The sequence below is a fragment of the Mesitornis unicolor genome, unplaced genomic scaffold (assembly GCF_000695765.1).
Source record: "Mesitornis unicolor isolate BGI_N332 unplaced genomic scaffold, ASM69576v1 scaffold38906, whole genome shotgun sequence".
Lineage (NCBI taxonomy): Eukaryota > Metazoa > Chordata > Aves > Mesitornithiformes > Mesitornithidae > Mesitornis > Mesitornis unicolor.
Genome location: NW_010189584.1, coordinates 1 through 8,887, shown reverse-complemented (window position 1 = coordinate 8,887; position 8,887 = coordinate 1).

Genomic DNA, 8,887 nt, shown 5'->3' with positions numbered 1-8,887 from the left:
CAGCAGGACCATCCTGAGCTGCACGCTGCTTTCTCTTCTGCTTCCACTCTGCTGTGCAGTGGGATCTCAAAAACGGAGTTTTGAGGCACCAAAGTAGTAAAAATACTATTCCCACTGCTGCTTATAGTGCTGCATGCTCTGCTGTACAGCCCTCTCCCCAAAACCAGTCTCTGGAGTTGGTGCTTGACACCTGTCAGGATTGGTTAGGTCATTTTTTTGGTTAATTGTCGGAGCAGTTATGCATGAAGAAAGTCTTTTGCATGTTGTGCTGACACAACGTGTGGGTCTAGGGCTTAAACAAAACTGTATCGCTTCAAAATCCATACATTTTAAAAAAATCTCTTCACAGAGTTTTCCATCGTGAGATCTCTGACCACAGGATCTGTCCTCTGGCCACTGGTGGAGCTCTGGAGAAGAGGGAGAAGGCGTAGGATCACACCCCAGAGGGACTGTTGCCAGCGTGGTGTGTGACTCACCTGCCCAGCGGCTGCTCTGCGGTGGACCCGGTGTGAGGCACCAGAATGGGGCTCATGAGACCCATGGCACCTTCCGAGAGGACAGATCTGCGCTGCGGTGGCTGCGGGCTGGGGCCTCGCAGGGCAGAAAATGGGACCAGAGCTTTTCTGAGCACACACAGAGCAGATCTGACTCTGTCAGAGAAAACCGTGAGCGGGCTCAGCCACCCAGCCCCGGGTCAATAAAACTTTTGCACGTGAGATGGGGTTTGGATTGCAGAGTTTTTTGGGTTTTCAGCCTGTGGTTGCAGAGATCCTGTGAGTCTCATTGCAGGAGCAGGGCACCCTGGTAGTAGGTCCCACCCTGATACAACACACAGATGATCCCTGCGCCTGCGTGAAATTGTTCTTCCTTTCTGTTCCACCTCCACTTTTCTGCTCTAAGGATCTGCAGCGTTAAATTTGACACCTTGAAACAGTTCTGGTGAGCGTGTTTGTTGGTGCTGTTGGTGTTCCTTACCCAGCTGCCTCTTCTTCTTGTTCAGCGATGGCTTTGAGATTGAATTTCAAAGGAAATCGCTTCTGCCGTGCAGTGGAAGTGGCCGTGGCTGCCTTGCGTCATCCCGCACTGTGAAAGTAGGTCTGCTGCGGCAGAGGTGCTGCTCAGCCCCAGTTGTAACGGCCGTTGTCATTTCTCGTTCCTGCTGCACGCAGCACGAGTGGTTCCTGCTTCAGAAACCTGAGTATTTAAGCTAAATCTGCCAAATTTTCTCAAAGCCTCAGCTGTTGCTTTTGGAGGAGCCCTGTTTGCAGGTGCCTGGGTGCTTTCAGGACCTGCCCTGAGCTCAGGCTCCCTTTCTCGATGCAGACTCCCTCCACAAAAGTGCCCTGGCTTGCAGAGCACAGCAGCGATGAGGAGTGAGCACACAGCAAAGCGAGAGTGTAATTTGTTGTAGCCGCACACGCTATTTGTTAACTCGTTATGAAAAGAGCTCCTTAATTAACCAGTGGCCTGCAGGAAGATATTCACTGCTGTGTTCGTGCCAGCAGGACATTTCCTGGTGGAAACTCTGTCCAGAGTTGTCCAAAGGTGCCATGAGAGGGTGGTGCGGGAGCTGGGTCCTTTTCTGGTAGTGTCTCTTTGCCAACCCTCAGGCCGGGGAGAGCAGCATTCCTGGGGGGGTTTGGTGCCGACAGAGTCATTGTCTTTTATCTACAGGGCGTGCGATTTCAGCGCTTCCTTTTATGTACGGGCTCAGATCTCGCTTGGAAGAACAAAAAATAGAGGAAGTTGGGCTTTTCTCTTCCCTGTGCACGGCTGCCGGCCACTCCTCTGCACCCTCAACTTCACATCTGCAATGCTGAAGTGAATGTCATGAAGTGAGAGGGACTTTTTGGGGGGAATGAGTCCTATCACCCCCCACACCATCTCCCCGTCGCAGGGGGGATGTAAAACCCAGCAGCTTCTGAAGAGGAAACTGCTGCTCACCAGGGCCGAGGGGGTCATGAGTGCAGTGGCTGCTGCCTCGCTGTGTCCTGGCCCTGGAGCCACCAGATGAAATGGCTCCTTTTTTGGGAGGAAAATGGCTTTTTGGGGGTTGGGATCTTCCTGCTGGGGCTGTAGGGCAGGTGGCTGCCACAGCATGGGGGTTACTGCTCTTAACTGGTGGTGGCCATGGGGTCCTCATGGAAAATGGGGTGTGGGAGAGATGCTGGTACTGCTGCTTGCTGGCCTCCTCACTCCCTCACCCATCCCGTTTGTCCCCATTGTCTTTCTGTCCCTGCTCTGTCCCCATTGGCACCACTCCCACAAATGTGGGGTTTCTTCAGTGAGGTTCAGCTGTGGCGAGGTGCCTGGTGGTCGCCAAATCCTGGTGTCAGGCTCTGCTGGTCCCTCCAGCAGCACCCATGTCTTGGTGACACCGATGGCAATGCCGTTGTCCTGTGGTGCCACCGGGGCTTTGCCAGGCTGCTCCCTCTCTGCTCAGACAGCCGGGGTGGCTTTTCACTTCCACGTAGAGCAACGGCCGGGGCGCCTGAATGCAGTCAGGGGTGGAGCGCAGTGTTCAACACCAGTGCAGCACCACCCACATGAGTCACTGATCGCTTCCCATTGTGATATTAGTCATGGCAGAGCTCAGAAACCTGCAGGACCTCAGGAGTTTCACCCGTAATGCTCTGTGGTTATTATTTTCTAATCTAGGAAGAGCACAGGACACGGGGCAGCTCCTGCAGAGTGTGCTGATGTCCAGATCCGGCCATCCATGAGCAATTCCCATGCGTCCTTGGGGCTGTGTGGGGCCAGGACCTGCACCCACGTGTCCCACGGGACTAGTGGCTTCACTTGGGAAGCTCTGTCCTCTGCAGCTGTGTAATCATTTTCTGTGGCATGTAATCCTAGACAAATGGATTTTCCTCTTTGAAAATGACACCGCTTGCCTGCTCTCAACGACTGCAGTGGGTCCTCAGTAAAGAGGCAAATGGCTCAGTTAAACTGGGTTTCTTGTTCGGTTAGAGGGAGCAGATGCCCGGAGCCTGTGGCTGATCGTTGCCGTTGTGCCGTTTTAGCCGGGGAGTTGGTGTGGAAACACCGTCACTCACCCACTCGCAATGGGAGGGTACACATGGGGCCTCCCATCCCCAGCCATGCTTGCCTTCCCCCTCGTAGGTCCCCAGGAGGTGAGGAGGAGAGATGGTGAGCACAGGATCCTGGTTTGCTCCTGCTCTGCCTGGAAAATAAAACAAACAACCCAAAACTGTAGCAAAGCTCCAGCTTTATGCCTGTAATTAGTGCGTGGCATTTGTTTGTGCCCTGGTGAGCTCCCATGGGGGATGGGGGGGCAGCCGAGGTCTTGTTGGGGTGACTCAAAACGGGTGGCAATACGGGGTTCCTGCTTTGCTTGGTTATTTTTTTTTATTCCTCTTGCACTTCTGGGTTTGCTTTGCTTTTTTAAAAAAAAAAATTAGGAAAAGGCTGTGTAAGAGAAGGCAGCACTGGGCGGGAGGGAGGGAAGCTGCTGGGATGAAGATGGCTCTTGGAGAGCTGGGATGTGGTCCCTGGTCCCCAGCCAGCTCCAGGGGCCGCTCCAGCTGCCAGCAGGATGGGTAGGCCGTGTGGCATGGCCCTCTCCATGCACGTCACCGTGAGTTCACCCATTGCCTTCCTCTCAACACAACCAGGCAGGCAAAACCCACGTTTCTCTTCCAGAGGAGGTTTTGCTTACGGCAATGCAGCACTTGGTGGCCTTGAGGCCCCATCCCGGCACATCCCCAGCCTGGCATGTCCCCATCCCGGCATGTCCCTGTCCCTGCTGAGCCCACGCTTCCCATTGTGCCCGAAACCTCTGACTCATCTGTCTGTGGGTCGAGCTGCTCCGCTCCAGCGTGATCCCCGGCGTGTGGCAGGGGCAGCCGCCATCTCCCCGCCTCACTGGCCTTTCTCTTCCCCTCTGCGGCTGCAGGCATCGGCCACTTCTCCTCCCGCTTTGACCAGCCTCCAAAACCTGGGCCTCCTCTGGCTCAGCTTGGACTAAACCTTGGCCTGAGGGCCTTGGGACAGGGATTTAATTTGCCTCTGGTTAAGGCCTGCCCTGCCCTGAGGGGAAAAATGTGCAGCTGTGTCCCTGATAGGGATGGGTGAGTGGAGAAGCCCATAAGGGGCCTTACAGTCACAGCATGGTTTGGGTGGGAAGGGACTTTAAAGCTCCCCAAGTCAAACCACCTCATGGGCAAGGAAAACCTCCCACTAGCCCAGGCTGCTCAAAGCCCTGTCCAACCTGGCCTGAATAAAATAAAACAGAAAAACAACTTGGCATTGAGCTGCACTGAGCATCAACCTGAAGAGAAAATGGCGGGCGGAAGGAAAGCCCTCATGTCCAGCAGGGCACCCCAGGCAGGGGTCAGGATCGACCACTGGTACCAGCTCATCCGCCACTCCCGAACCAGGACAGGGCACAAGCCCGCGACTGAGACGCCCTCATGCAGAGGTACATCTGGCAGCCGGACATGTCGCAGGGAGGAAGGAGCCCCCAAAAAGCTCGTTCCTGCACTGCCTTCACCCCTTTCCTGTGTCCCCAGACCCCTCCTGTGTTGATGGCCAGGCAGAAAGCCCAGCTCAGCCATCCCTGGCGGCTGTGTCCCCTCAGTGTGCCAGTCGTGTTCAGGTGCTACATCCAGCATGGCTGATTTTGGGGGGGTGCATCACTTTTTGGGATGTGCATAATTTGGGGGGGGAAATTGCATCATTTTTGAGGAGAGCACTGTTTTTGGGAGAGCATCATCGTTTCCCCGGCACATGCAGGAGCTCCCTGGGGTGGGTTCACACCCACTGCCCCAGTTTAGGTGCCCGATTTTTGGTTCGGATGCAAAGAAAGAGTTAAGCAGCTCCAGGCTCCTGTGGATTTGGGCCAGATATTTAAAGATCCATGGCTGGGAAAGGGAAGGGGAGGTGTGATGCTCTCCAAACGCTCTCTGCAAACACCTCGGAGGCTCCCGCTGCCGGCGCCGTCCCCATGCTCCTGGCAGTGGCTGGTGGGGGAGAGGCAGAAAATGCTTTTTCTCCTATTTTTAGCTCTCTAGTGTCATTAGAATAATCTGGGATTGGAAAATGTTGCTCTGCAAAATTGCCTGGCAAGGCCAAAACTCAAAAATGTCAAGGTCTGGGATGCCGCAGGTGATGGGGATGGAGAGGGAACGTGTGGCTGTGGTCAAACAAGAGCTGCCCGGGAGCTATGGAGACCAACCGTGCATGGAGCAATTTAATAGACACGTCCTTAATTACATCCCAGGAGAGGGGGGTTTAAATAGAGAGGAGGCAGCTCCCAGGGCGGTTATCCAGGCTAGTGGGACATGCTCAGCCCTGGGGACACTTTTGCAGCCTCGTCAGCGATGCCACCGCGCTCCTCACCCTGTCCACGACGATGTCCCCTTGCAAACGGCCCTCTGGAGCCTGGTGTGCCAGGAATAAAATAAATCAGGAGGGGCTGAGCGTTACATGAAGAGCTGAGCTAAATGGGAGAACTCGGCAAGGCTCTGTCAGCAAACGTCCTCCTTTTTACGCCCCCCGGCTGACCTGGGCCCAAATGGGTAGAAATTACACCCAGAAATCACACCCCTCCCAGCCAGACCTCGTGCAGGAGCACCATGCTGGCTCACAACCCGCTCTGCCCCGCATGGGTCTGTCCACATCCTCCTTTGCCCTTTGGACAGTTTGGCAAAGTCCAAAGCTAAACATTAGCCCAGGTCTTGGAGCAGCTGTCAGCGGCCATCACGCTGCCCTCAGCCATCCTCGGCCAGGTCAGATCTCATCCCCTTGAACTCAGCCTCCACCTCCAAGCATTTCTCCACTTGATTTAAGGTACTGCCCGGCACTTCTGTGGCCACCTGGGCAGGACCCTCATTTATGCCCCAGTCTGTGCCCAAAACGGCAGTGTCTCCCCAGCAGCACAGCCCTGCCGGCATCCACCAAACCCTCCAATATTCTGAGGGAAAAATGGTGGAAAAAAAAAAAAAGAGTCACCCCAAGCAGACCAACGGCCACAAGTCCCAGACCACCTCTATTCCCTCCCATTCACCTTCCCTGGCTGCACCTTCCATCTATCAGAAAGCATTTTTGGGGGATAAATAAACCCCGCTAAAGGGCAGGGATGCTCCTCTCCAGCCCCAGCGGTGCCACCCACAGCACCCGTCCTGAGGGCCTCCGTCCCCACGCGCGGTGGCTGTGTCTCCAGCTCCATTTGGAAGCCGGCCGCGCAGGGCGGCTGGAGCGTGATCGCTGCACGGTTAATTGGATTTGGCCGCTGCAACAGAAGGGCCGGGGATTAGGGCACAGGGGAGGAATTACTGGCGGGGATGGGAGCTGCCCTCGGGGTCTTTTGTCACGGGGGATTATAGGCGGGCGCTGACGGACGGGGTACGACGTTGTGTTGGGCACGGGCGCTGTAATCGCTTGGCACAGCATCGTGGGGGGCCCTCAGGGATGGGGTGGGGGCCGTGGGGTTCACCCCCACCATGGGCAAACCTCCAGGCTGTGCTCGGGCTGAGGGTTCGGTGCTGGGCATGAAGGATGCTCCGGGCACCTTTGCACAAAGGGGCTGTGCTTTTGGCTCCTGTTTCTTGCTGGCAATTTGCAGCTTGGAGGTTTCCCAGTGAAGGGGGGAACAGCAAAAATGCCCCATATTTAACTGTGGGTGCCGGCTCCAGCCACATGTGGGGAGAGGGCTCCTCTGAAACCCCTGCCCTGCCACAGCAGGCATTTCAGCTCCCCAAAAAAGTGAAATGAGCTCCCCAAATCTTCCAGATATTGATCAACTTGGTGCAGAGTAGGGAAACCCTCAGGACAGGGTTTGCCCAATGGGCTGCACACGAATACCTACTTAGTGTTAAAATAGCCAAAGAAACCCGCCCCAAACACAAGAGCTGCTGCAATTTTTGGTGTCTGGCATGGATAAACCCCCCCCAAAGCTGTGAAACTTGCCCCCCCACAGGACCATTTTGGAGTTTGCTGTGGAGGGGAGAGCTGATGGGCAGCCACCAGGGCACATCCCTCAGTGGGAGGATGGCAGTGCAGCAGTGCCAGGATTTGGGATTTTGGGCAATTCCGGGCTTGGGGAGGACACCGACTCTGCTCCAGGTCAGCCAGGCACTGATAAACCAGCTGGGGCACACCCGCTCCTCCCAAAAACCGAATAGGAGCCAGTGGAGCCAAGGGAGCTGGAGACCAAGTCACTGCTCAGAGGCTGCCGGGGCCAGCCCTGGAATGAAGCAAAGTCAGGAAAATTCAAATTCAAGGAATCCTGGGGGCAAATCCCAGGGGAAAATCCTGGAGACAAATCCCAGGGACTCAGCGGTGCTGCAGGAGTCGGGTCAGGTCAGTGCTGGTCACCTCAATTTCCACGGGGCACTGCTGTCCTCTCACACCAGGAAGGTCCCACGTATTTATATTGGGAGTCTGGACAGAGATCACGGCTCATCCCACTGCTGGGGGTGGCAAAGCCGCTGCCTGGTGGCCGTGCAAGTGCCAGATTCATCTGGGGTGCCCGGGGGAGCAGCTGGGAACAGCCCAAGCCACACAGGACGAGTTGGAGCAGCCCAGGAACAGGTAATACCAGCCACACCTTGCAGCAGGGATTGCGGGTGTAGCCGGCGGGGTGTGCACACCGTGCGACCGGCAAAACCCCACCACCAAGTCCCACAGCTTCAGCCTTAAAAAGAGGAGGATGAGGGGCAGAGGGGGCAGAGGTGCCCCACGCCTGCGTAGCCAGAAAGCCTCAAAAAGTCTCCTTTTACAAAGGATTTTACAAATCCCCAATTTGCAGCTGAACCCCAATGTCTGCAGGGTTTGCCAAAGCCAACAGTGTGATTTACCTTGGGGGTGGGCACGAAATCGGGTGTTCCCAAAGGGACCTGGGTGCAGGGCATCGGCGTGGGGTCTGCTTTCAGCCTGGCAAATGCCTTTTGCCAACAGGTTGGGGTTTTTTTTACTGTATCGAAACGCGGGAGGGTTTTTACGTGGCGCTTGGCATTCATTCACTTCACGGTGCGGGAGTTAATTGGTTTTCTTTATGCTAATTGCGAGGGGAAGTGAAGAATGCCCTTAATTGCAGGGCAAATCAGCCGTGCAGAACGGGCTGGGATTTACTAATCCGCGCACACAAAAAAATCCTGGCTCTCACCCTTGCCATAGCAACAGGGAAACGCGGGAGATACGGCTTATCCAGCCAAAAAAATAAAACACCCGGGGTGCCCTCCCCGGACATCCCCACAGGGAAAATGGAGATGGGATGGCACCGCATCCCCAAAAAGTGACTTATTTTGGACAGTTTTGGACCAAGCCCTGACAGTGAAGGTTGGGGTGGTAATTGGGATGGGGAGGGAGCACAGCGCAGCGAGAAACCTCCCTGTTTTTTGGCCTTAAGCACCAAAAATAGTGGAATAATAAATAATTTTTTTAAAAATCCATATTGCAAAGAAAACTTTTGAGTGAAATTTAGGAGTGGCGAGGGGTGAAGGACCCGCGATTTGCCTCCGCAGCCGCACCCAGGAGGAATTTAGATGTTTTCTCCTCTTCCTCTTCCTGAAACATGCCTGCCGGGATGGCTGGTTACACCAGTCAGAAACAGCCGTGCGAGTATGAAAATCACACTGCAAAGAGCTGGAACATAATTAGGTCACATCCTTTATGAGCAACTTGCGGCGATGCAAATCACAGCCCTCGAGCACACACCCTGGGCTGGTGAAACCCTCGGCCCAGCCTTGTGCCGAAATTGGGGTTTGCTCCTGGGTTAAGGAGGAGGTTTCTGCCTCCCCATCCCAATTGCAGTCTGATCCAGGTGTGGGGATTTTGAGGAGCTGCATCCCGCTCTGCTGACCTTCTTGCTTTTGTTTTAGGTGCATATTATCACACAATCACAGAACATGAGGAGTTGGAAGGG